This window comes from Vanacampus margaritifer, chromosome 8, assembly GCF_051991255.1.
Source record: "Vanacampus margaritifer isolate UIUO_Vmar chromosome 8, RoL_Vmar_1.0, whole genome shotgun sequence".
Lineage (NCBI taxonomy): Eukaryota > Metazoa > Chordata > Actinopteri > Syngnathiformes > Syngnathidae > Vanacampus > Vanacampus margaritifer.
In genome coordinates, this window is record NC_135439.1 from 18,887,749 (window position 1) to 18,896,236 (window position 8,488).

The window sequence follows — 8,488 nt, forward strand, 5'->3', positions numbered from 1 at the left end:
TCCAACTACATCCAGTGCATGTAAACAGGAATTTCAGAGAGAAGTGTAAAAATTTAAAGAAAGAAAAAATACACCAGTAAGCCAATTAATTTGCGCAACAGATGTATTTAATTAAATGTGTTTTTATAAGGTCCCGGCTTTCTGTCAATTTAGCCTAAACACACTCTTGCCTACATAGAAAACTGCATCATCTTCTACAATTGTCCTTCTTAAATGTTAAAACATAACACATACCATGGCAGTTGCAAGAAATGAAACTTAACGTTATCATCATTATCTCAGTCCCAGTCTCTCGGTCGCAGACTAACACTGAAGGAATTCTATCTATTCAAACATCAGAGAAAGAAAATGCAGTTTGACGAAAACAAACTGGAGACAGCTATCGAAAATAGACCTGCCACTTTAGTGTGGCAGATTTGAAATACCTCTTGCTGATACCGGTCAGACTTTAGTTTACAAAGACATAATTAACAATTATCAGAGTTCTGCATTAACAGTGTGTCGGGCCACCCAATATTCACTGACGTTGGCCCAAGCGGGCTAGTACAACATCATAAATACAGTAAATTTATTTAAATAAACACGTTCTTGTGTTGTTGTTTTTTTAAATATTTAATATTTTTAAGTTGATCAATCATCATTGATCTTTTGGACAATTTTAAATTAAACAAGGTCTCTAAATGATTAATCAGTTACAGAAAAATAATTATTGATTAATTTGATAACCAATTAGTTGTCAATTAATCATTACACCTCAAATTTTATTAACGGTTTAAATGGTACAAATATGCTAAATATGAAATCATCAATGAAACGTTTTGAATATATATCATGAATATACAGGGCCACAGGGCCAACACCCAAAAAGCCTTAGACAGGAGTCAAAGGACACTGATTATACCTTTTTGATAATGCTATTAGATCCAACTGTATGATGATGAATAACTCACTTAAGTATGCATTTGTCTGTGATAATATTATTAGCTATTTTATTTTCATAGCAATTTAACTTAACAATTCATCACAGCCCACCATGAAAATACATAAAGAATTCTACGGTTGCGCCATTTTTAATTTTACAGCAGTGCACAGAACGTACTCGATGGGAAGGCAGTAATCAATATGCACAACCATGTGGGAATTGTTATTACTTAGTCCCAAAGCTACCAATAAGAATAAATGTCTGTATGTCAAATGAAACGTGTTAGTTTAAATCCAATCCCACCTGTCCAACCTTTCATATTAAACAACACAAATGTGTTAGCGAAAGGACAACATCTGAGCATTTTTAGATAATAATCTACTCGCATTATGTAACCAAAGTTGCCACTGTAGAAAACAGACTTTTCTGGCTCTCATGAGAAAAAGTGATAAGTTAATGAATTATTGAGAGCACAGGGGCTGACAGACAAAGAGCCAAAGCCATGCATCCCAGTCACTTCTTCACCCCATCTGCAGTCAAAGAATGCCCCCAAAGATTGATTCATTGTTAACACAGCCTGACACCCTGTGTGAGGGAGAAAGAAAGTGCTAGATAAAAGGACAGAGAATGGGGGACAGGGGGCTCCATTTACCAAGAATATGAGCAGAAGCAGTCTATAGGACAGATTCCCACAGTGATCATTTTGCCACTTTCCAAAATACCACATATGTGGGCATGAGTAATGGCATTCCATCAGCTTCAAAACGAACAGTGCATCTACACTCAGGAACATTGTTCCTTATTTCCCAGCTAGAAACAATTTCAATTCCTGCCCTGCATTATTGATATATCACAGCTATATGCAGACTTTCTGCATTGACTTACATAAGCAGCAACATTTCCGAAGAGAAGAGCAAATCTGATTCCTGCAGGCAAAATGCAACTATTACGGCAGTGGATTCAAAAGTTATTTGATTACAGGTAGGCATGTGCAAATTGAGGAGGAATAGGCAAAGATGGCTGCTAGCAAAGAGAATGAAAAGTGCATTTAAAGCTCTCACTCAGATGGTTTTACACCAAAATCACATAAAACTCATTTGGCAGTATATGTGAATGCACCTTCTGACAGCAGCACTAAGCCAAGATACAAAACTGGGGTCAATGTTGCTCCTGCGTGAACTTGGAGGAGGGCTGCTTGTACATTCAGTCGGGGGTGGAAACAGCAGTATTTTGACTTAAATTCCACAGGTGCCATATTTAAAACGGAAGCATGATGTGCCCACTATCAAATCAAGAATCTCTATTTTCAAAACAATTACAATTACACTTATGCGAGTGTCCTGCTAGTGATGTACATATTACAAGTCTTACAAGTCCACCTGAAGTGTTCAGCCTCAACATCTGTCTGCATCTGCCTGTCTCTTGCTCTTTTGCACATACAAAATGTCCTACATGTGATTTTACCAGCAGTTAAAACTAACATGATATGCCATTTTGCCTGCTATCACAATCACGCATATGCAATCTCAGTAAAGCCCAGCAAATAATAATTAACAGATGCTTTGGAATCCAGCTTTCGTTGTCATCTCTGAGGACACGTGATCCAGTGGTGAATAAAAAATGTTGTTGTTTTTTTTTACTTCATTGGCTGCCCTTTGTGCATGTATATAATCATAAAACTATGACAGGAGTACGATATGCATATGTGAGGTAATGTGGTACCAGATGACAATAAACAATAGGCAGTGGTTATTTTGCCGTGACCGTCAACTCTCCTGCTAGCATTATTTTGCCGTGACCAGCTCTGATTGGTCAATCACCGAAACCGGGTCATGTACTCGCTGTGGTTCCTGCCTTGCTTCACCCCCTTTGGTGTCATTTCACAAAGATTTCATTTTGTTTCGTCTGTCTAGCAATTGCTAATTATATTACATAGGTCGCGCCGCAACATACAGGAGGCTGATGTGTTTCCCTGCCATCTTTCTGTTACGGATACCCGACGGAGAAGAACTTTACAAACGTAGTAATTAGTGGTAGGCTTGCAAAGTGACTTTAGTGTACTTGCTTCAAAATGCACGCAATTCGAACTTAGATCATGGCATTCTTTTAGTTCACCACTAGATGGCACTAAATTCAACACATTGTCTTTGCGCAAAATTCGCTAACTGTTCAAGTCTTCAAAAAACGCGTGAAGCAAAACGACTCGTTTACAACTCTCGACTGGCTGCAAGAAATTGTAAAAAATAAAAAATAAAAATAATGTACAGAGTGGGATTCGAACCCATCACTCAGCACTTTCAGGCCGATCGCCCTAACCACTATTGCACAGCCTATACACATCCCCTGGCGCAGAATTTGGACTTGAATATTACAGACAGTGGGTTTGTAACTAATAACTAACTAATAACTAACATTGTAACATAACTAATGTGTTGTAACAAGCTCTTTGACGAGATAATTTCTACAGTTGGACTTGAAGGCAAGTCAAGCTGGCTGGCTAAAAATACTTACTACCCTCGAAGCCATCCCGTTGTGTTGTTTAATATGTCAAGCGGTGCCAAAGAAAAACAATAACCGAACACAAGTATGTCCCACACATAAACCAACGGTGAGTATTGGCTATCGTATTGCACCCCGCGAACAAGCCATATATACGCTATAAAGTTTGTACATGGAAGGCGCCTGCAAACACATGGAAACGAGTACACGCATTTTACCCAAAACGAGTGCATCAAATCGTTGTATTCAACGCACAATTCAGATGGCAAATAAAACCAAATAACTGAGAATGGAAAGGTGGCTCGCTGTATCGCGACAGCTTAGGGACCATAGTCTGCTTCCGAAGCGGAGCTACAGCAACTGCCTCGGTGACAAATTTACGCAGTCAAAACACACGGTAGCAACAGAGTTCGAAAGTCGCTCATTGACTGATGACAAAATATTTCAAATAAACTCACCGGCTTCGACGTTTTCATTGAAAAAGCAGTTTCTTTTACATCTCTACAAACTCTCCGCCATCTTCGGAAGGACCGTGTTTGTTTAAATGGGAAACACTCCCAGACGGAGAGCCAGCTTGTGGGCAGAACCACGTGCATTCTGGGTAATGTAGTCATTTACCTTCCGTAGAAATGGAATGCTACTACACGTACACAATGCGATGAACATGATTTGCCCCGCAGATATTAGTAGGGATTTAAAGATGTATTTATAGCGTGCCCGGAAGTCAGCTTCATTCACGAGTTATCATGACAAGAGACATTGGAAATGTAAGGGTTAGACTTATTAACTACATAACTTCAAACTGAACGCATTAATAACTGTGTTGTGTGCCCATTTGTAGTAAAGCGATGCAGCGGTATCCTGGCGTTTGCTACAGTGCAGGTTGTATAATCTCTCTGTGACATACAAAATCAAACGGGTTTGCATGTAACAGGTACTACAAGCTAATTTTATGTTGCCTTATATAAAAACAATGTCACCATTGCGCAACAACTGCCCCTTCTGGACACTGAAAATATGTCAATTTGGCATAGGCCTATGAATAATAATACTGTACTAGGACCACTAGTGAGTCATCACACATGCAAGATGAAAAAGACAGTCTTAGCCCTGTACTCTTCTTTGCGCAAGGGCTTGGATTTTATTTATTTATTTATTTATTTATTTAGCTACCGAGAAGGAAGTCAAGCAAAATACAAGTCAAATTCTGGTGATAAATCAGTGAAGTTCAATGTCATCCATTGAAACATTTTACGACAGTCAGGCTTGGCAATAGCTGCTATTCGGACAATGTCGCCCAACATGTTTTGCAAGTAGCAACCACATGGACAGTTATTCATGATGTCTTGTTGGGCCCCTTAAAGCAAAGATGATTGTGTATTGATTATCCCACACACAAGCTGTGCCTATTATCTGTACCCCCAAAATTAATAAATACTTGATCAAACCGTGAAATGCAATAAATTAAGTGACTTATTTTTTCTTTTCTTTTTTTTTTACTGTAAGGGCTTTATGCTGTTTATACTGAGAGAGAGAGAGAGAGCAAGAGAGAGAGAGAGAGAGAGAGAGAGAGAGAGAGAGATAGAATTCCATTCCACAGAGAGCCACTGAGGGGCCATGCAGGCCCCTGTTTGTGCCCCATCCCCCAACAAAACATGCAAAACTGACCTTCCCCCTTGGTGAGTGTGAGACACTTAATTCCATGCCCCCCTCCCCCCCATACACTCCTGCTACTTTGAAAGGACAGGAGATAACAGTTTGAAAGGACAGGAGATAGCCCTATAATCATTATTGTATTCAGATTGGTTTACCTGCAAACTGCTATACAGCTTGCACAGCACACTCAGTTCAATAAATCCTAGACACAGGCGACATTGTTATCAATTTTTCAATCAACATCACATTATTCAATTGGGGGTAAAGAGACCAATCATTTAATATCTTGTGGTCTTACTCAAGTTTGGCATTTCATTTTCATTCGTGATAAATAACAAAAATACCAGTTATAGGATGTAATGGAAATTGCCACGATGACGCTGGTATTGTAAGTTACATTTTCAGATGATGTTAGATGATTTCACAAACATTTGAATTAGTACACTGTGAAACAGAAGAGTTGGACTAACAACGTGCTATTTCTCTTTAAATTTACTACTTTTATGTTTAAAATTTGCTATATATAGGCTATTACTATCAGACGATCACAGTATAAATCTACTTGCGACGGTGACAAGAGGACGAATGACTAACGACAGCGCCATCTCGAGGCCTGCAGAATTCCTTACAAAGAAGTCACCCACACGAGCCAGATGTCACAACCTGAACCTGCCTCCGGAGGAGCAAAAGGTACGATGGCTAACGCCAACATCACACAAAATAGCAAAAATGTGAATGCATTTTGTAAGCGGGACACTGTCGTCACTATTACGAATTAGGTTTAAATTTTGCGCTTTTATAGAACGAACTTAAATGAACAAAATTCGCCCCTAACTATCTGAAAACGAACGTGTGGCCTAGCTAATTTAAGCGTAAAATAATATAGCTCGAGTAAAATTGTGTGCTATGTTGTTTGTTAGCGCCACATACTTAGAATTTGTAAAAAGGGAGTAAACAAAAAAATGCTATTTTAAGTTAAGCTACTGTTAAAAGGCTACTTGTTGGTAAACCTATGTTGATAGAAACTCCTCACGACCTCTTAATTAGTTCTAAAGAGATTATTTTGAACAATGGAAAAAAACACAATGTGCATATATATTTTTTATTATTATTTAATGTTAACTAATTGAGCCTTGAGTGACACTACCTGAATGGGGAATTGATGTTGCAGTCAAAATACTGTGCTGTAGAATGATTGTGATTGAAATTGTTTATTATTTTACTCACCTGATGATTTGCAATATGTTGGACAAGTCAGCTTGTAGATGCTACTACACTTGAGAGTATACTACAACTATTTTTTTCTTTAAATCTTTATAATAAACGGTAATTAAACCAAATAAAAACAGAACTATTTACATCTAACAACAGAATAGTGATGTGACTTCATGCTTTACACTTTTTAAATGTCATACAAAGAAGTTAAAAAATAAGTTTGAAGAAAGGCAGAATGATTCCACCCAAACCCTGTAGGTAACGGTAATTCTAAAATTTCCACACACAAAAAACAAACAAAATATTTATGTTGATATTTTGCCATTATGAATTTAATATGACAAAAGAAACAAGTCAAATCTTGTGGTTTAGAGATAATTTCTGCCTTTCATTTTGGAACGACAGATGTTTATAAATGTGTAGTTAAGTGCTTAAAGTGACAGTGTGTAATCATCTAGTGCTAAACTAAGAATTCATTTATTTTAAAAACCCACTATTGATTTCAATAATATGCAAAAAAAAAAAAGTTCTATTACACCAACATACATTTTTTTAATATAATCGTATGTCTAGTAATTGAAAAATATTACATGGTTAGAGCCTCACTTCACCGCCATCTTCTTGCTACGGATGCCCAAAGGACAACTTCGCCAAAAGTAGTTAGCCCCGATGGTTCTTGCATGTAACCTGGCAATAGCCAGATTGATATTGTGAGCCACTCAAGGGAGTTCTCCACAATATCAATCTGGGACTGCTCAATGGTGATTTGCTCGGGAAAGGCGGGACAATCTGTACAATACTTAGAGCTGATTGGGCGATGCGGCATTGTGAACATTTGTTTTGACAAATCACGGCCACGGATGAAAATGTCTTAGCTCTCGTCGAACATCTTTACCAGCAACAAAAGCATGAATGAAACGCATCTCGCTGTTCAACATTCAACTAGGAAACGGTGAGTAATTCTGCAAGAACAGAATTAATTTCAGCGTCCATTCATCCATGTCAGGTTTGTTTTCTCCGGCATCGGCGCTGGCTTCTTGGTTTCGTCACAGCTGCATATCACGCCCCATCCACAATGTCGCTATTTGATTAGGAGGGGCCGTAGGTGCATGCTGGCAGCCAAGCTTCTGTTAGCCTGACCCAGGGTAGCTGTGGCTACTTAAGTAGCTTACCGCCACCACAGTGTGAATGTGTGAGTGCATGAATGTATCCATTGCATTGTAAAGCGTCTTTGAGTGTCTAGAAAAGCGCTATTTAAATCTGATGTATTATTATTATTACTAACTTTTTACACACTGTAACTTTAGGCATAGAGTAAGTACATCTGGATTTAAGATCAATCCTAGCAACCATTTAAAATGAAAACTATGCTCTGTCTATGCTTTTATGTATATGTTGTTGTTGTATGAATCTTAAGTGGTAAAGTACTAGTACTGTAGTTATATTTTATACTGCGAAAAAGTCAACAAAAAGAACACACAATAATGTGCAACAGTTTGAACATTAAATATCTTGTCTTTATAGTATATTCTATTGAATGTAGGTTGAAAAAGATTAGCAAATCATTGTATTCTGTTTTTACACAGTATACTAAGTTTTACACAATGTCCCAATTTCAATGGAATTGGGGTTTGTAGACAAACACAGCCACACACGCCAATTGTACTTCTCTTCAGGGATTGTTCAGTTCATGTAAAATCAACAACTTTATAAATATTTATATATTTAACAGTTAGGTAGCGCAATAGTGCCAGACGCCATGAGTAATTGCAGTTCCGCTTTTCTTAAGTGCGATTGGAACCTTCAACCATTCAGTACAAAAGCCAAGCCCTACAGTTAAGTCACAGCAAGCCTTAAAATGTACAGTTAGGCCCCAGCGAGAATTGAACTCGCGACCCCTGGTTTACAAGACCAGTGCTCTAACCACTGAGCTATGAGGCCAGTCCCTGTAACCTGACTAGTCTGTTGTCTGTACACGGGTAAACGGTCAGGTTTCCTGGTAAATCATTTAACTGCCTCATAATGTTTTTAATACTACTGTATACAGCTCAAATGCAGGGATAACATCGCTTAACTGTCTATTTAAAGAACACCTCATGTTTTCTTGGTTAGTTAAATTAAGGGTCAGGCATATTGATTCAGGTCGTTCTGGGAACAGGACTGGCTTTTCTCTGACGTAATTATTAACCGTATAAA

General features: G+C 38.1%; 1 protein-coding gene and 1 non-coding gene across 4 annotated transcripts in view; both read right to left on the minus strand.

Moving 5' to 3' along the window:
* ncoa3 (nuclear receptor coactivator 3) overlaps positions 1 to 4,017 on the minus strand; it is a 33,296-nt gene extending 29,279 nt beyond the window's left edge. For all 3 annotated transcript variants that reach the window (XM_077572505.1, XM_077572501.1, XM_077572503.1), the window contains exon 1: positions 3,880 to 4,017. The gene's annotated coding sequence lies outside the window, so the exon portion shown is untranslated. The remainder of the gene's footprint in view (positions 1 to 3,879) is intronic.
* A 4,143-nt stretch (positions 4,018 to 8,160) lies between these two features.
* On the minus strand, positions 8,161 to 8,233 carry trnat-ugu (transfer RNA threonine (anticodon UGU)). The gene has a single exon. It is a non-coding gene; the product is annotated as a tRNA-Thr (tRNA).
* Positions 8,234 to 8,488: the final 255 nt, after the last annotated feature.